Below are 9,612 nucleotides of genomic sequence, written 5' to 3' on the forward strand. Positions count from 1 at the left end.
GGTTGCTTGTGCTAAATGTTTTTCCCAGTTTTTCAAAGATCCACCCCCCATGGCTTTAATAGTGGTCTTCAACAAACCGTTGTAGTGTTCTATCTTCCCTGTAGCTGGTGCATAGCAGGGAATGTGGAATAGCTCAGTTGGTAGTGCATGAGAGTGTGAGTGTTGAGGTCGTGGGTTCGAATCCTGCAGTGGTCAACAGTAATTTCCACTTCTCCAGTTAAACTTATATCAACCTCTACGTTAGTTAACTCTTGAGATCCACCAGTGACTCCCAGAGTAGTTAGAGGCTCTGGTCTCTGATAATTTGATGGCATTATGGTGCACTGAGCTCCTGTGTCAACCAAGGCCCTGTACTTCCAAAATTGTGAACTGCCAGGCCACTGGATGTACACATCCCAATAGATTCTGTTATCTCTATGTGACCATTTGAGGCTGTGCCTTTAAGAAAAGGAATATGGTGGACGGATGTTGGTAAACGAAAGAAGAATCTAAACTAATTTCATTGGTGAAGTGGGAGGAAGCACCTTCTGAACTGGGAGTGCAGGAGGAGTATCCTGGGCACTCCGGCACTTTTATCTTTACTCTTGCTTCTGCTCCTCCACAGTGCAGCAGCTCTCTCTGTCCTGGGCTTTCTTTTCTAACCTGCTCTGGGGAAGAGGGGGAGAGAGAGGGAAAGCGGAGGTGGGGAACCCCCTCAGCAAGGGGGGGAACTCTCATTTCTGTGTTACTCTGTTGTATATCTTTGTATATATTGTAAATATTGTAAATTTGTATATATTCCCCTGCATATCCTACATTGCTTTGTAAATATACAGCTCCACTGCTTTGCTAATTCAGCTGTGAGGGTTTTTTTTCCTTTCCCTTAAATTTTTTTTCCCTTTACTTTACAAGGAGGAAGGGAGGAGGCTTCATGGCCTTACCCTTCCACACCACGACATTTTTTTTCTTGGCGCCAAACATGGGGCAGATAATTAGTTTAATTTATTACTTGATTGATTTTGTGTTTTCTAGCTGAATTAGCAAACATGAAGGTGTTGTGGTTTGTGAAGCGATTATTCTTTTCAATTTTTGGGCCTCTAGTTTACAGATATTGTTTGGGTTTGATTTTGGATTACCTGGGTAAATATTTGGTGCGGACAATTTATATGTGGGTTATGTATAGAGTTAGACTATGGTATGGAAAATGCATGGATTTCCTATGGCCACCACTCTCCCATTTGAGATAAAGGGTTTTAAGATTCCGCCTGAGGAGAGAGTAACTTTAGGTGATGCCTGGGATCCAAAAGTGATTTATTTGATGTGTAAAATTCTGCTGCTGGCAATAACAAATGTGTATTCTCTGTATTCCTGGCGTCGAGAGAGAAAGGAGTCCAGAGCTTGTTTTGTTATTAAAACTAGATTAAAAAGAAAACGCCATGGCTCTGGATCAGTCCCAGAGTCATCTAGTGATGAGGAATGTGCAGAATCTCTGTCAGGTAAAAAGAGGGCTAAAAAGTTAATTGGTAAAGCAGCTCTAAATGATTTTTCTGCTGATTCTAGCAAGGTGCCAAGGGCGTCAGCTGGTATCAACATGGCGCCTACTCCTCCTACTCCTTCTCCTCCTTCTTCTTCTCCATTGGCCATTAATGGAGCAACGTCACTTCCACCCAATCTCTTGGTGGGACCGGAAGTCACTGCCCCAGCAGCTGATTTATCTCAGGACCTGTCAGCTTCCATTAAGGTGTCTGTAAATTCAAACACAGCTCCAGTTAAGGTGGCTGTTTTAAAGACTAGAGGTGGAAAGGCCAAAGATGGAGAAGAAGAGCTGGAGGCTGATCCTGGTGAGGGGCCCTCTACTCTAAAAGATCCTGCTGAGGAGGAAGAAAAGGTTTGTTTTAATAATCTAGCTAACCTAGTGAGATCAATGCAGGATGGAGATGAAGTTAGGAAAGCAGCTGGAAAAGGTGGTTCTCAGCTTAAAGAGATCCTTGAGAAAATGACAGCAGGATTATACGGACAAAAACTTCAGGGAGACGAAGAAGAAGATGATATTTTAGAGTGTTCGTCACCCCGTGAGGAATTGCGTGATGTCTGCAAAGATTTCACCAGGGCAGATAAGGAGCCAGTTCTAGCTTGGCTTGGTAGGTGTTATGATACAGGTGCTCCAGCTCTAACAGTTGGAGACAAGTCAGCAGCTCAGTTAGGAACTCTCTCAAGGGATAATGGAATAGATAGACATCTAGGCAGAGCTCTCGGTAAGGTTAATCTGTGGATACGCCTTTTAATGGCGGTTGCCCTGAGATACCCATCCCAAGATGATCTTCCATGGAATCCTAAACCCTGGACTACCATAGATGAGGGAATTAAGCGCTTCAGAGAATTTGCTGTTAGAGAGATACTCTATGGTGAACATGAAACTCTGAATCCTGATGACATTCCTGTGGGTATTGGTCTTGCTATAAAGATCATCAAACTTGCTCCTTCTAATTATGCAAACGTTCTGGCAAGCAGAATTGTGTCAAGAAATTATGGTGGAGCTTCTCTTACAGTTGGCCAATTCAGTGATCAAATGAGACAATTGGAGGATAGCATGACACGTGGTTCTTTGGTTTCAGCCATTGAAACTCTGTCTGGTGATATACAGAATTGCATAAGAGAGTTAAAAGATGAATTTAGAAATTCCATATCCCAATTGGCACAAAGGGATGATTTCAATTCTTCCTCCAGGTGGGTACAAGTTTCATCTGTGAGGAATACACGTCCTCCAAGGAGGTCATTCCAAAACAGGACATTCCAAAACAGGTCATTCCAAAACAGACCACCAAGTCAATCACGTAGAACTATTTGGGTAATTCTGCGTGATCAGTTTGGTGAGAACATGAACCGCTGGGATGGCCAACCAACTTCTAATCTTCTCAGGAGACTGAGGGAATTGCAAAGTGTCAGAACCCGAGGTAGCAATACCAGAAGGGTAGCTGTTACTTCCACAGTTCCCCAGAACGACTCTTGTGGCTCCAACAATGGCTCCAGTTATAACATGCAAAGTTATAACCCTGCAAACTATGTGCAATGCACATGTGCGCATGTTCCCCATAAATAGGGGTGCCCTGCCTCCTGCCAGGGGGAGGAGAGGGATAACAGAGATAATAGAATCTATTGGGATGTGTACATCCAGTGGCCTGGCACTTCACAATTTCGGAAGTACAGGGCCTTGGTTGACACAGGAGCTCAGCGCACCATAATACCATCAAATTATCAGGGATCAGAGTCCATAACTATTCTGGGAGTCACTGGTGGATCTCAAGAGTTAAGTAAGATAGAGGTGAATATAAGTCTAACTGGTAAACAATGGAGGAAGCATACAGTTGTGACCGGACCTGATGCACCTTGGATTTTGGGAGTTGATTTTTGGAGGGAAGGGCGTTTCAAAGACCCTAGAGGTTACAAATGGGCTTTTGGAGTAGCTTCTGTAGAAATTGAGGGACAAAAATTGAAGCTATCTGCTAGACCTGAGCTTTCTGATGAATCTGCAGTTGTGGGACAACATAAGATACAGGACATTCAATTGCCGGTTGCTTCTCAGACTGTGCATCACAGACAATACAGAACCAACCGTGACTCTTTGTTGCCCATTCAGAATCTGATTGGTCAGTTGGAGATCCAGAAAGTCGTCAGCAAAACTCATTCACCATTCAACAGTCCAGTGTGGCCTGTGCGGAAGCAGAATGGAGACTGGCGTCTGACAGTCGACTACCGAGCCCTGAATGAAGTAACTCCACCTATGAGTGCAGCAGTACCAGACATGATGGAGCTACAGTATGAGCTGGAATCCAAAGAGGCCAAATGGTATGCTACCATAGACATTGCTAATGCATTTTTCTCTATTCCCATAGCAGAGGAATGCAGGCCTCAGTTGGCTTTCACCTGGAGAGGAATCCAGTACACTTTCAACTGATTGCCAATGGGCTGGATCCACAGCTCAAGCATCTGTCATGCAGTGATCCATGATGCTCTGGAGAAAGGCGGTGCTCCAGAACACATCCAGTTCATTGATGATATCATCGTCTGGGGTAAAACTGCTGAGGAAGTCTTCAAGAAAGGTAACAAAGTCATTGACATTCTTCTGAATGCAGGTTTTGCCATCAAGCGAGACAAGGTGAAAGGACCTACCACAGAGATTCAGTTTCTGGGAGTGCGGTGGCAGGATGGACGCCGACACATTCCAGTGGATGTGGTAAATAGTGTCTCTACTATGGCAAATCCCACAAACAAGCAAGAGACCTTACGGTTCTTGGGGATGGTGGGATTTTGGAGACTGCACATTCCTGGATACAGTCAGATTGTGAAACCTCTGTATGATGTGATTCGAAAGAGAAACCATTTCCACTGGGGACCTGAACAACAAGCAGCTTTTGACCAAATAAAGCAAGAGGTAGTTCAAGCAATGGGTCTGGGACCTGTGCGAGATGGTCCAGACATTAAGAACATTTTGTACATGGCTGCAAGTGACAATGGTCCAACCTGGTGCTTGTGGCAAAAAGCTCCAGGTGAGACAGATGGACGACCTCTTGGTTTCTGGAGTCGAGGTTACAGAGGTTCAGAGGCTAATTATACTCCAACAGAGAAAGAAATTTTAGCTGCCTATGAAGGAGTAAAAGCATCTTCTGAAGTGATTGGAACTGAATCACAACTTCTCTTAGCTCCCAGATTACCAGGTTTGAATTGGATGTTCAAAGGCAAAGGCTCCACATCACATCATGTCACAGACTCAACATGGTCTAAGTGGATGGCTCGGATAACACAGAGAGCTCGAATGGGAAAACTTGAAAGACCTGGTCTAGTGGAGGTGATCTCAAATTGGCCTGAAGGTATCAACTGTGCTAATCCTCCAGAGGAGAAAGTAACTTGTGCTGAGGAAGCTCCTCCTTACAATGACCTTTCTGTTGATGAAAAGAAATATGATTTGTTCACAGACGGTTCCTGTCATCTTGTTGGAAACAAGCGAAGGTGGAAGTCTGCAGTGTGGAGTCCAACACGCCGAGTTGCAGAGGCGAAAGATGGAGAAGGAGAATCCAGTCAGTTTGCAGTGGTAAAAGCTGTCCAGCTAGCTCTTGACGTACCTGAACGTGAGAGATGGCCAAAGCTTTATCTCTACACCGACTCATGGATGGTAGCCAATGCTCTGTGGGGTTGGCTAAAGAACTGGAAGAAGAGAGGTTGGCAGAGAAAAGGAAAACCCATTTGGGCAGCTGACCTGTGGCAGGACATTGCTGATCGAATCGAGAGAATTCCAGTGAAAGTGAGACACATTGATGCTCACATTCCTAAGAGCAAAGCTACTGAGGAACAGCAACACAACCATCAGGCAGATCTAGCTGCAAGAGTTTCTCAAGTAGACATGGACTCTAATCTTGATCTCGATTGGAAACACCGGGGTGAGATATTCTTAGCTCGGTGGGCTCATGATTCGTCAGGACATCAAGGCAGAGATGCAACCTACCAATGGGCTCGTGACAGATCCATAGACATTTCCATGGATGCCATCACACCAGTCATCCATGACTGTGACATTTGTGCTGCTATTAAGCAGGCAAAACGACTTGAAACCCTGTGGTATGGTGACAGATGGTCCAAGTACAAGTATGGTGAAGCTTGGCAGATTGACTACATCACTCTACCACGTTCTCATTCTGGTAAGCAATACGTGCTTACTATGGTAGAGGCAAACACCGGATGGTTGGAAACTTATCCAGTTCCACATGCAACTGCACGCAACACCATTCTCGGTCCGGAGAGACAGATCCTGTGGAGACACGGAACTCCAGAGAGAATTGAGTCAGACAACGGAACTCATTTCAAGAACAACCTTGTAAAGAACTGGGCAAAAGAGCACAATATTGAGTGGATATTCCATATTCCTTACTATGCACCAGCTTCAGGGAAGATTGAACGCTACAACGGTTTGTTGAAGACCACTCTTAAAGCCATGGGGGGTGGATCTGTGAAAAACTGGGAAAAACATTTAGCACAAGCAACCTGGCTGGTAAATAGTAGAGGTTCAGTGAACCAAGCTGGACCCGCACATTCAGATCTGCTACAGAAAGTCGAAGGTGATAGAGTTCCTGTTGTTAGAGAAAAGAATTTGTTAGGTAAAACTGTTTGGGTATTTTCACCCTCAGGAGAGGTAAACCTGTCTGAGGGGTGGTTTCAGCTGAAGGTCCGGGTCACACTTATTGGGTAATGCAAGAGAATGGTGAAATTCAGTGTATTCCACAAAGAAATTTAACTTTAGCTGAAAGAGGTTAATTTCAAACTGTTGTATAGCTACATCGCGTCCAAAGGAAGAATCAACGAGGAATCTACGGTGCATGAACCCTGAGATCCCTGAGAGCCCTGAGTCTACTAAAATACCCTGAGAATCCCTGTTTCCCTTTTCTTCGCTTTGTCGGCGAAGAAATGAACTGTTTTCCATTTTCTCATTTTCTGATTTTCTTGGACTTTTGAATCATCTACATCTGAGCATAGCCGGAATGGACTATGAACTTTACTCACGAACTGTACATGTCATTGTGGATTGGATGGACAGTGTGAACAGCCAATGAAATTGTTTAGAAGGGGTAGACTGTGACCGTTTGAGGCTGTGCCTTTAAGAAAGGGAATATGGTGGACGGATGTTGGTAAACGAAAGAAGAATCTAAACTAATTTCATTGGTGAAGTGGGAGGAAGCACCTTCTGAACTAGGAGTGCAGGAGGAGTATCCTGGGCACTCCGGCACTTTTATCTTTAGTCTTGCTTCTGCTCCTCCACAGTGCAGCAGCTCTCTCTGTCCTGGGCTTTCTGCCAAGGCTTCGGCCTTCAAACTGACAAACCTGATAAGGCCTGTATTAACTCCTTTCCAATTAACACAAACTGCTTCTAATTTTTTTTTCTCTTTCTCTTTCTCTCTCTTTTCTAACCTGCTCTGGGGAAGAGGGGGAGAGAGAGGGAAAGCGGAGGTGGGGAACCCCCTCAGCAAGGGGGGGAACGCTCATTTCTGTGTTACTCTGTTGTATATCTTTGTATATATTGTAAATATTGTAAATTTGTATATATTCCCCTGCATATCCTACATTGCTTTGTAAATATACAGCTCCACTGCTTTGCTAATTCAGCTGTGAGGTTTTTTTTTCCTTTCCCTTCAATTTTCTTTCCCTTTACCTTACAAGGGGGAAGGAAGGAGGCTTCATGGCCTTACCCTTCCACCCCGCGACACTCTATTATCCCTCTCCACCCCCTGGCAGGAGGCAGGGCACCCCTACTTATGGGGAACATGCCCACATGTGCATTGAGCCCAGTGTGCAGTGTTATAGCTGGAGCCACTGTTGGAACTATAAGAGTTGTTCTGGGAAACTGTGGAAGTAACAGCTACCCTTCCGGTATTGCTACCTTGGGTTCTGACACTTTGCAGTTCTCTCAGTCTCCTGAATAGATTAGAAGTTGGTTGACCATCCCACCGGTTCAAGTTCTCACCAAACTGATCACACAGTGTTATCTAAATATTTCCCTGTGATTACCTTGGTGGTCTGTTTTGGTTTGATCTGTTTTGCAATGACCTCCTTGGAGGACGTGTATTCATCACAGATGAAACTTGTACCCACCTGGAGGAAGAATTGAAATCATCCCTTTGTGCCAATTGGGATATGGAATTTCTAAATTCATCTTTTAACTCTCTTATGCAATTCTGTATATCACCAGACAGAGTTTCAATGGCTGAAACCAAAGAACCACGTGTCATGCTATCCTCCAATTGTCTCATTTGATCACTGAATTGGCCAACTGTAAGAGAAGCTCCACCATAATTTCTTGACACAATTCTGCTTGCCAGAACGTTTGCATAATTAGAAGGAGCAAGTTTGATGATCTTTATAGCAAGACCAATACCCACAGGAATGTCATCAGGATTCAGAGTTTCATGTTCACCATAGAGTATCTCTCTAACAGCAAATTCTCTGAAGCGCTTAATTCCCTCATCTATGGTAGTCCAGGGTTTAGGATTCCATGGAAGATCATCTTGGGATGGGTATCTCAGGGCAACCGCCATTAAAAGGCGTATCCACAGATTAACCTTACCGAGAGCTCTGCCTAGATGTCTATCTATTCCATTATCCCTTGAGAGAGTTCCTAACTGAGCTGCTGACTTGTCTCCAACTGTTAGAGCTGGAGCACCTGTATCATAACACCTACCAAGCCAAGCTAGAACTGGCTCCTTATCTGCTCTGATGCAATCCTTCCGGACATTTCAAAGCTCTTCACGAGGGGAAGAACGTTCAGAAATGTCATCTTCTTCTTCCTCCTTTGCCCCTTCTTTCTCACCTTGTTGTCCCCATAATCCTTCTGTCACTCTCCTAAGGATCTCCTGAAGCTGAGAAGCACCACCACTAGCTGTTGTCCTACCAAGAGCTGCATCTCAATCCTGTGATGATCTCAATAACTCTGATATATCTTTAAGAAAAATTTTCTCTTCCTCCCCAGCAGAAGTACCTTGCTGTCCTCCCCCATCAGCTCCTGGATCAGCTTTGGCCTTTCCACTCCTTGTTGTTGAAATTGCTACTTGCTTAATTGGAGCCGTGTTTGAATTTACAACTGCCTTAACAGAAGCTGACAGTTTTTGAGATGGACCAGCTGCCATGGAGGACACTTCCGGTCCTGCTGAGAAAGAAGGAGGAAATGACTTTGCCTCTTTAATGGCTGCTGAAGAAGGGGGAACCACCATGTTGGGAGCTGCTGCAGCCCCTGGCTGCTTGCCAGAATCAGCAACGGCACCATTAAAAGTAGCCTTTCTGATAGACTTTTTAGCTTTATCTTTACCTGATACAGATTCTCCACTCTCCTCATCACTAGATGTCTCTGGGGCAGTTAAAGCTATACTTCCTTCTCTTTGATCTACGCTTTATAATGAAACAGGCCTTAGATACTGTCTTCTGCTGGTACAAAGCTACTAACAAGCACACATTAATTATCACTGATAGCAGGATTACACACACCAAAAAAATCAACTTTGGATCCCAGCCATCACTTAAAATTACTCTTTCACCTACTGAAATCTTAAACTCCCTTATCTCAATTGGCAGAGTGCGTGATGTCACATTTCTGTATCTCGTAAGCCAAAAGAATGCCAGGCAGAGGTCATAGAGAAGCTGAATCTTATATTTAAACCATAAATAAAATTTATGCATTATATATTTACCTATTTGATCAAGAATCAAACCTAAAAAATACTTGTAGATCAGGACCCCAAAAATTGAAAAAAACAGACCTTCTAAAATCCAAAACACTTTCATGTTTGCTACTCTGACTCGAGCAGACAATAAATCAAGCTAATTTGCCCCACGTTGGGACCGCCAAATAAAAATGTGGTGGTGAGAGAAAGCCCAACTATCGCTCCCCCACAAAGAAAGAAACCACATCTGTCTCAGTTGGAGAAGCAAAGGGTAGAGTTGTTTTCACAAGCAAGATGAAATGCAGGTTATATATATACACAATATACAGTATTTACAATATATATACAGAAATACACAGCAAAGAAAACAATCAGAACAAAACTCCCTCCTCCAGACAGAGGAGGGTTCCCCCTCTGTACCCCCTCTCTCCTC

Source organism: Melanerpes formicivorus, unplaced genomic scaffold (genome assembly GCF_026170545.1).
Source record: "Melanerpes formicivorus ecotype bairdi unplaced genomic scaffold, bMelFor1.0.p_v2 SCAF_1, whole genome shotgun sequence".
NCBI classification, from domain to species: domain Eukaryota; kingdom Metazoa; phylum Chordata; class Aves; order Piciformes; family Picidae; genus Melanerpes; species Melanerpes formicivorus.